Source organism: Muscardinus avellanarius, assembly GCF_963383645.1.
Source record: "Muscardinus avellanarius genome assembly, chromosome: 19".
Lineage (NCBI taxonomy): Eukaryota > Metazoa > Chordata > Mammalia > Rodentia > Gliridae > Muscardinus > Muscardinus avellanarius.
Genome location: NC_137805.1, coordinates 9,624,361 through 9,633,161, shown reverse-complemented (window position 1 = coordinate 9,633,161; position 8,801 = coordinate 9,624,361). Strand labels below are relative to the sequence as shown.

General features: G+C 37.1%; 1 protein-coding gene across 2 annotated transcripts in view; it reads left to right on the top strand.

The window, feature by feature from the left end:
- PLCB1 (phospholipase C beta 1) overlaps window positions 1-8,801 on the top strand; it is a gene marked incomplete at both ends in the record, with an annotated part of 756,028 nt that overhangs the window by 457,648 nt on the left and 289,579 nt on the right. The window lies entirely within an intron of this gene.

Sequence of the window (8,801 nt, the reverse complement as noted above, 5' to 3'; positions counted from 1 at the left end):
CCCAAGGACTGGGATTACAGAAGTGTGCCAACTCAACCAGCTCCACAAACGTAAATCAAATAATGTCACTAACTCTGCATTAAACCTCTTTCACTGTGTTTTGAAAGCCCCCAAGACTTAAGCCAGAATGTATCTCCCATCCTAATCACCTCATCACAGGTCACTGTCCACTCTTGAAGTGTCCGAGCCTCTCTGGACTTTATGTTCCTGGAAGAATTCGATGCATTCTCAACCTCAGGTCTTTTGTATTGCCTGGAACCGTCTTCCCCATACTTTTGTGTAGCCCCTTCTTCTATTATCTGTGCTACAGAAGTCCCTCTTTCACCACCCATGTAAAGTCGCCCCCACCCCCAGTTCATTATTATGTCATCTGGCACGATTTTATATTCTTATGGTCTTACTTATCCTACTCTGACATTTTCTCGTTCATTATAGTTGGTTAATTTCTCCTCTGTCTAGAAGCTTTACGTGTGTTATTAACACATGCCTGGTGCAGGTTTCGCTTTCACGAAATATGTCTTGAATCAATGAGTAGATGATTGCATGGATGAAGTCAGAATGATAAAAATAGATGAATTTGAGACATTTTAAAATAAACATTTTTAAAAATCAGATATCAAAAGGACCAGAAAAAATTTATGTGAGGTATTGCATTTACTAATTAGCTTGATTTAACCATTCTTGATATAGTATATCAAACATTATACTATATATTTAGCATGTATATATGCATATTGTATATCAAATCATCATATCATACATCATATAGATATATGTACAATTTTTACATGTTAATTAAAATTAATTTTAATTGACTAGAATATATGGTTGGGGCATGTGCTGTATCCTAACCTGCATGTGATTATAGGAAGTATACAAGCATAAAAATCATCAAGCAATTCACTTAAAACTAATGCAGTCTGTGCTTTTTAATGCCTACATGATATCCCTTAAAAATAAATAAATAAGCCAGGCATGGTGGCTCACGCTTGTAACCCCAGCATTTGGGAGGCTGATACAGGAGGATCCAGGTTCCCAGACGGCCTCGGCTACTACTTAGTGAGGCCCTCTGCAATTCAGTGAGACCCTGTTTCAAAATAAAGAATAAAAAATGGGGCTGGAGATGTGGCTTGGGGGTTTGAATGCCCCTGGGTTCCATCCCCAGTACTGCAAAAACATAAATAAATAAATTAATTAATTAAATATCAATAAATCAATAATAGCTGGGCGTGGTGGTGCATGCCTGTTATCCCTGCACTTGGGAGGCTAAGACAGGAGGATTGCATGGATTTGAAGCCAGCCTTAGCTACTTAGTGAGGCTCTCAGCAACTTAGTGAGACCCTGTTTCCAAATAAAATATAAAATAGGTCTGGGAGTATAGCCCGGAGGTAGAAAAGCCCCTGGGTTCCACCCCTAGTACCACCAATAAATAAAGAAATAATATATAAATAAATAAATGTTTAAAAGATCTAAAGAAAGAACAGAGTTCAAATCATATACTTAACTCAAAAGCTTTCATTTTTATGTAGTCTAGGACCTAGAATCACACGAAAATTTAAAATTTCTTTGAGAACGAACTTTGGGATTCTTTAATGATTTTAAGCTTTAGCATGTGATTGATGAACAAAATTGTTATCTTTATTCAAGGTGATAAATGGACTTTCAAGTAAGGTAGTAATCAACTCTGGCTTAAAGGAAAAGGGTACGCCCATAGGGCAAACTTGTTGGAGATCAATCAATAATTTATCATGTGATTTTCCATTGCTTACCAAAATCAGGCATTATTATCATGTGACACTTGGTAACTATCAGAATAAGAAAATAATTCTTGATTTTAGATAATGACAGATTCATGGGGGTGGTTTCTCTCCTGGCACTCATGCCTTTAATCAAATACTTCATAAATGTATTTTATGAAAAGAAGTAAGAGTCAGTGGGCATACTGGCTTACCCCGCAACTCAAATATTTTCTGAACAAACAAGTAAATTCATGAGGGCAAGAGTAAAAATATTAGAGGTAATCATTTGGACTTCAAATAAGTCTTTAATTTCAGTGTCTAACATTTGAATGCATTCGGTATTTATTTTACCAGAATTAGAAGACTGCAATGATTATCAGTTGCACAACTGTGATGTTTTGTGTAATTTAGTACTGCTAGTTCTGAAAATGTTTGGGGATGTATAAATATAGGCACCTTGGTCTTTTAAATGTTCCTCCCCAAACTGACATTTGTATTTCTGGCACTTTTTGAGCTAAAAAAAAAGTTAAATACCCTTCTCTTATTCCCTGTCAAATAAGAAAAATGTATTGATTTGCAGATGTTATTTTTCTCCAGTATTTTCCCCACTTACTTTTATTCATTTTCACAACAAGTGGATCAATAGGAAAAATAAAGCGAGTGTTGGCTATTAGAAGTTAGCTTACCAATGTTAAATAGCCTTCTGTTGTTACTATGCATATCCCAAAGATGCTACACATGATTTCAACATTTTACTTAGAACATCAGAACAAGGGTAAAATTTGGAAACTCCCTAGCATTTGGGTGAAGTGGGAACAATCAGGTCTAGCTGAAGGGGGTTTAGCATTCCAAGTCATTATACCAAGCTAAATGTATCTCTGCAAGCTGTGCCTATCTAAGTGTGGACTCCAAGATATTTATCTAGTCATCTTCTGCTGTTTAATTATCTTCTTTCCCTTCAGCTCACCTCCTATCATTGGGCCAAGAAAACTTTATCACCTACCAATAGAAAAACTATTTTCAAGTTTCCTCCCTTCAAATGCACTGAATTTCATGGTTCACACATATTTATGTATGTATGTATGTATGTATGTATGTATGTATGTATTTATTTATTTATTTATTTATTTATTTATTTATTTATTTATTTATTTGTGGTACTGGAGTTCCTGGAAACCCTTCTACCTCTGGGCTATACTCCCAGACCTATTTTTATACTTTTTTATTTTTATAAACAGGGTCTCTTAAGCCAGCGCGGCTGGCTTCGAACCTGCAAGATACTCCTGTCTCCACCTCCCAAGCATGGGGATTACAAGCGCGTGCCACCACGCCCGGCCCATTCACACATATTTATAAGTGAGTTTTTTTCAAAGCATTGTGCATGCATGTCAGGTAGGTACACAGGTACCTTAGTGTGAACATCTCTGCTCACACACCAATAAAGTAACCCTTTAACATGTAAAAGTCAGCCATTTTTATTATATTCAACATTTTAGTATAGTATTCAGAGTTGTACAACCACTGCTTGCACCACTTTGCCCAACTCTGTCTTTTTTCCTTCTTGATAGTTATGTCTGTAGTACAAGGTTTTTATTTTTCTTCTTTTTAAGTTTTTGGTGGTTCTGGCAAACCTGGGGGCTTGCACATGCTAGGTACATACTCTACTACTGAGCTATACCCTTAGACCACTGTATGTGTATATGTTTGTGTGTGTGTGTATATATGTTTCTATTTATTGTGTTACTAAGAATTGACACAAGGTCATTCTACCACTGAGCTACACCCCCAGTCCTTTCTATTTTTTATTTTTTAAACAGGGTCTCACTAAGTTCACACATTGGCTTTGAGCTTGTAACATTCTTCTCTCAGACTCCCAAGTACTAGGATTATAGGTATATACCTCTGTATCCAGCGATGTTTCTATTCTCAATGAATTTAAATTCAGCTATTTTTGTTTTCTTTTGTTGCTTGTGTTCTTACTATGTAAGAAACATAAGCAATTCTTCAAACACATTTGGTTTTCTTCTTCGCATGGCTGGAGATTGAATTCAGGGCCTTGTGCATTCTAGGCAAGTGTTAGACTACTGAGCTATAGCCCCAGCACTACAAACTTGAGAGTATATTTACCTCAAATTTTCTTTGCTTGAAAACCAACAAACTATGTTTTACCCCTTTTAACTTGCTTAAACACAGTGGGCTGGGCACCTTCTATGTTAAAAAAAAAAAGTACTTATCTCATTATATTCAAGGTGTTATGTTTTGTTTTTATTTTTCAAGAACAAGATCATTAGAACCTTGTGAACAAAGATGGTGCCACATTCACAAATACATCCTACTGTAGAGAGTAGCAGTAAAATTATAGTTTGTGGGTGAATAAAAATCAGGTACAAACCAAAGAACAGATAAAAGAAGCATGTTATGATATTTGTAGAGCTACTGGAACTTTGGTTTGTGTATCCCTGAGTCAATTTTTGAAGTAAAAGTCACTTAGAGAAACATTCACAGTTTAGCTGAGATTCTATGGTGTAAAAGTCTAAAGGGCCATTTAGCAAAATGGCCTCCATCTTTATCATTTATGGGATAGACAAGGAGGGCAAACTGGGGTAGATCTATCATAGCTGACTCCTCTCTTACCAAATTCTCGCAAACATTTCAGATTTAGTCTTCTCATGGCTTTATTTGCATGCTATCTGTTACGGTTTGGGAAACTGTCCCCAGGGATCTTTGTTAGACCCCTGGGAATAATTTCCCAAAAACTCCCCAAAGAAACAAACAAACAAAAAAAAACAGAAAAAGAGAAAGAGATAGAAATACAGAAGGTAGTTACAGCCCATGCCAGAGTGGCATAGGGGGAGTGGCCCGAGCCAATTCACCACCCAAAGATACAGCTTGTGGACCGGATTTTTTATACCCATGACCTCCATCTTGTTTATGTAATTCTGACATAGTAAACAGCCCTGTAAGGTTCGTTCCCTACCCTGTAAGGTACCTCCCCCAGCAAGGTGTGCCAAGCTGTCTCCTTTCATGAAGGGCAAAGGTCAACCCCCTGCTCTCATCCTCCCTAGACTATCATGTAGATCTGTCTTTAGAAAGAGTTAAGCCCTAGCTCCCTTGTCCTATTGACTTGCTAATTACTTTTAGCTAATTACTTTTAGCTATTGAAGTTTCAATAGCTGTTTGCTTCCTGACCAAAGCCAAGCCTTTCTCTCTCCAGGTCTGCCATTTTGACACAATTATTTCTGAAATATATCTATTAATCATCAGAGCTTTCTCAAATCTTCCTACGCCATTCCCAATACTGGTACACTATCCTAGAGCTCTTTATGTCTCTAGTAGAAATCCAATCTGCAGATGACCTCAGACCCTTCTGCCCAGTGACAGGGCTACATACCAGGTTTCTTAAATTCCTATCATCCCCTCTGTGACCTAGAGGCTGAAGCCCCCTCCCCAACAGGGCTTTTATTATATCAAAATGAAACTACTGATATAATTAATGAAATATCCATAGTCCCTTATGTTTGATGGACATTTTCTGAGGCACTTGAGAAAGACACCATCTGTTAGTGACTTTTCAGGAAGAATCTTGGATTCTAACTGGGAAACCACATTGAACCATTTCCCTCCGACATGGCCCAGTTTATCACACATGTAAAGCAGAGGCGGATCCGGATGTGAGATGTGAGCAGGGTGTTATAAAGACATTCTGTTTGCTCTCTTTTTAACCATAAAGAGAAAGAGCTTGAAATTGTGAATGTTAGCTTGTCAGCATACAATGATTCTACTTTTTCTCTAAAAGAAAAAGAAAAGATAATTCAAGGCTTTCCAACAAGTGTCCATTATTCTTTAATACTGCTGAAATTGTAATTTCTTTTATGCACTGAGGAGCCAAAGCACCACATTTATATCCCAAACAACAGTCCTAAAAATTACACCAGTGACCATCAATTACCAAGGCTCACTTAAGTGACCTTTACTAAGCACCTGATTCATCTGCACATGGTTTCACACCAAGGATTTCTATTCAGGTATTCAGGCCCTATAGTATAACAATGGCAGAGCCATTTCAAGGTCTTCTGGGACCAAGAGCTCAACAACGAGCTACATTTAAGGGCAGAACTTCAAGGACAGTGGTTTTGCCCATTAAGCACACCTGTGAGTAATGTATTAACTCCTCCAGGGGTATTCAGATCGCGGGCTATTTTTACCCTTCTGTGCTGGTACATAATTTTCAGTCAATATCCTAAGATTGTTTTAAAGAGTCTAAAATAAATTAATTAATTAACCAATTAATAGTCTAGCATTTGTAAATCCTTAACCGTAGCTGAAAGAAAACTATTAGCACAAGTTTCCATTAAAAGAAAGCTTGATTTATGGTTCTTTTGAAAGAAAGATTTCCTTTTATGTTTTTCCCAGTATTACGGTACACTAGTGTATTAAGCGCGCATGGTGAACTGGGCTGGAGTGGGTGGCACACGCCTTGTAATCCCAGTGACTTGGAAAGATGAGTCAAATATGGATCTGGACCGATTTCATCATTACCAAAAGTTCCATTAGAGATCACTGGTCTATAAAAATGCCACCATCATCCTCTCTCTCTATGCTTTATTCTGGCTGGCAGGATTGAGAGTTAATTTCATTTTATTGTACTTTTCTAAATTGTTTGAGTTTTTATAAAAGTAGGCAACAGTTTCACACACACTTTTAAAGCTCTATACAGTTTCATCCTTTGTAATTAAATAAAATGTTATATTTAGCATTTAAGATTTTTGAAAATCATTTGGATTTGGGAAAATCATGTTCATAAGGATAACAGTAATTCGTAACTTTTTGTTTTGCATACAATAATACTGAATACAGCCTACTTTAAAGATATTTTTAGTTCTAAATCACTATTCAAAACTACTTACATAAAATACAATAGGCTTCAAAATCAGCATTTTCAATAAAGTGCCTTTATTATTAAAGTATCCTTTTACACTACTGAATGCAACTTTTTGCAGAAATCTTGAACATCTGTCTTCCACAAAGACTTATCAAACCGTGTCACCTCTCTTATAGTCTCTTTAGAAGCTATTCTTTAGGTGAACATACTTCATTAGGCTTTCCTGGGCTATATTTTAATAGAAAATGGCTTTACTTGAGAACCGATGAAAAGAATATTTGTGGGATGAGAGTACAATGGACTGAGTTCCATCCACGAGGTAAAAGTGTAACAGATCTATTTGACATCTCACGCTACTGGTTGCTTTTGCCATTTTGAGAATCTGATCCAGAATAAAATGGAAACCAGGGGCTTTGTTTTCTACAATCATTTCCTGAAAGATGAGACCTTTCCCATCGGCTTAAGTTCTGCAAGTAGGAGTAGCTGAGAAAGCACCTCAGATTTAGTATCTCAAATACAAAAAGCATCATTATATTCCTCACTAACCAGAAACGTGGTCTTTCTCCAGGCCATCTCTTTCTCCCTTGAGTACAGCATCATTCTCTCAGTTAGCAGTTCAAAAATTGGGAGTTATTTCTGACTTCTTCATCTCTTCAGCCCCCAATGCTGACCCTAATACCACGTCTAGTTGATTTTGCCTCTTATGTATCTCTCAAAGCTGTTCAATTACACTACTATACCCCTGGCCCAAGCTACTATCCCCTCCCACCTCAAATGTTGCAGGTGCCTCCTCTGCCATCTGTCCCTCCAGTCTAGCTAATGACACCCTGCCCCCACCATTAATGCCCTTCAGTGGCTCTCCTTGCTCAAGGGCTAAGAACCCCTTAACAAAAACAACCCATGCTTCCTTGCACAGAATGGCCTTCTATCCATCACTCATACTTTATTTCACTCAGACTCTTCCACTAGCTTTCAAACAGGCTATTCTTCTTTCTACCACAGAGTATTTTTATGTTCTTTCCCCCTATCTGAAATGTTTCTAATTCCCCCTCCTTTACCTAATTACAATGCTTCTACGTTTTGCAAATTTCAGTTCATCAAATACTTCTTAGAGAAGCCCTCCCTGTTATCCTTCATTATATGAGACTTCACTGCTATCTTCTCTTGCATTTACTAATGAAGTTCTTTGAGTCTTTTGATCCTCTTTTCCTCACCAGATTATAAACACCAGCAAGGTATTTGGTATATGGTTTTGTTCACCCATGCAGCTCAATCAGGTAGCACAATGTCAGGTGAGTAACAGGGGCTCCCTAGACATGAGTCTAGTGGATGAATAAAGACAATGAGGAAGATGCCCACCAGCACAAGCAAAGTACTGAGTCATCCACAAAGGAGCCTCTACATATCTCACAGTATGCCTTAGAGGAGAGGCAACTGTGAAGCCATCTCCTTCCAAGAAGCAGAAAGGCAGAAAGCCAGAGGAGGGCTAAAATGGAAGCCTTGATGCCTGTGGAGATTGGAGGCAGTGCTGTTCAAATTGATGCCTTCCTTGTTTCCCAGTAGTAGAGGGGTTCTTCTAAGGCTTAATTTGTAACTTGTACAGAGCATCTCTGTGTGTAAGAAGTGATATGCTGGAGCCAACTTCTGCCAGATCATGAAAGTCAGTTGTTAATTTTTGGTAAATTTGCTATTGTTCATTGAACAGACATTATTATACATTCAATCATATAATAAACCTTCAACTAAATAAATTAAAATATATAGATATTCAAAACTCACAGCTTTCTAATTATTTTATTAAATGTTATGATTATGATCTTGAGGCTCTTTATACCACTTTATAGATGATTGATTAAATATTATATAATAAATAGTATGCTACTATTAATTTCTTTTCAACACAGTGGACATCAGTAAATACTAAAATTCAAAGGCAATGGGGAATTTTTTGTTGTTTATTTATTTGGGTTTGAGTTATCTTTTGTTTTGTTTTGTAAGCCTATTGTTAAACATTTATCAACATATTACAAGAGGCAACCTCTTTTCTGATGCAATGCAAGCCATTCTTTTGACCTAATTGATGAAGTTAGCTGGCAATATGAAACCAACAGATGGATGTAAAAATATAAATCAACCTCCCAGTCTTCTAGAGTTCACAAAAAGGTGCCGAGAATCATTAA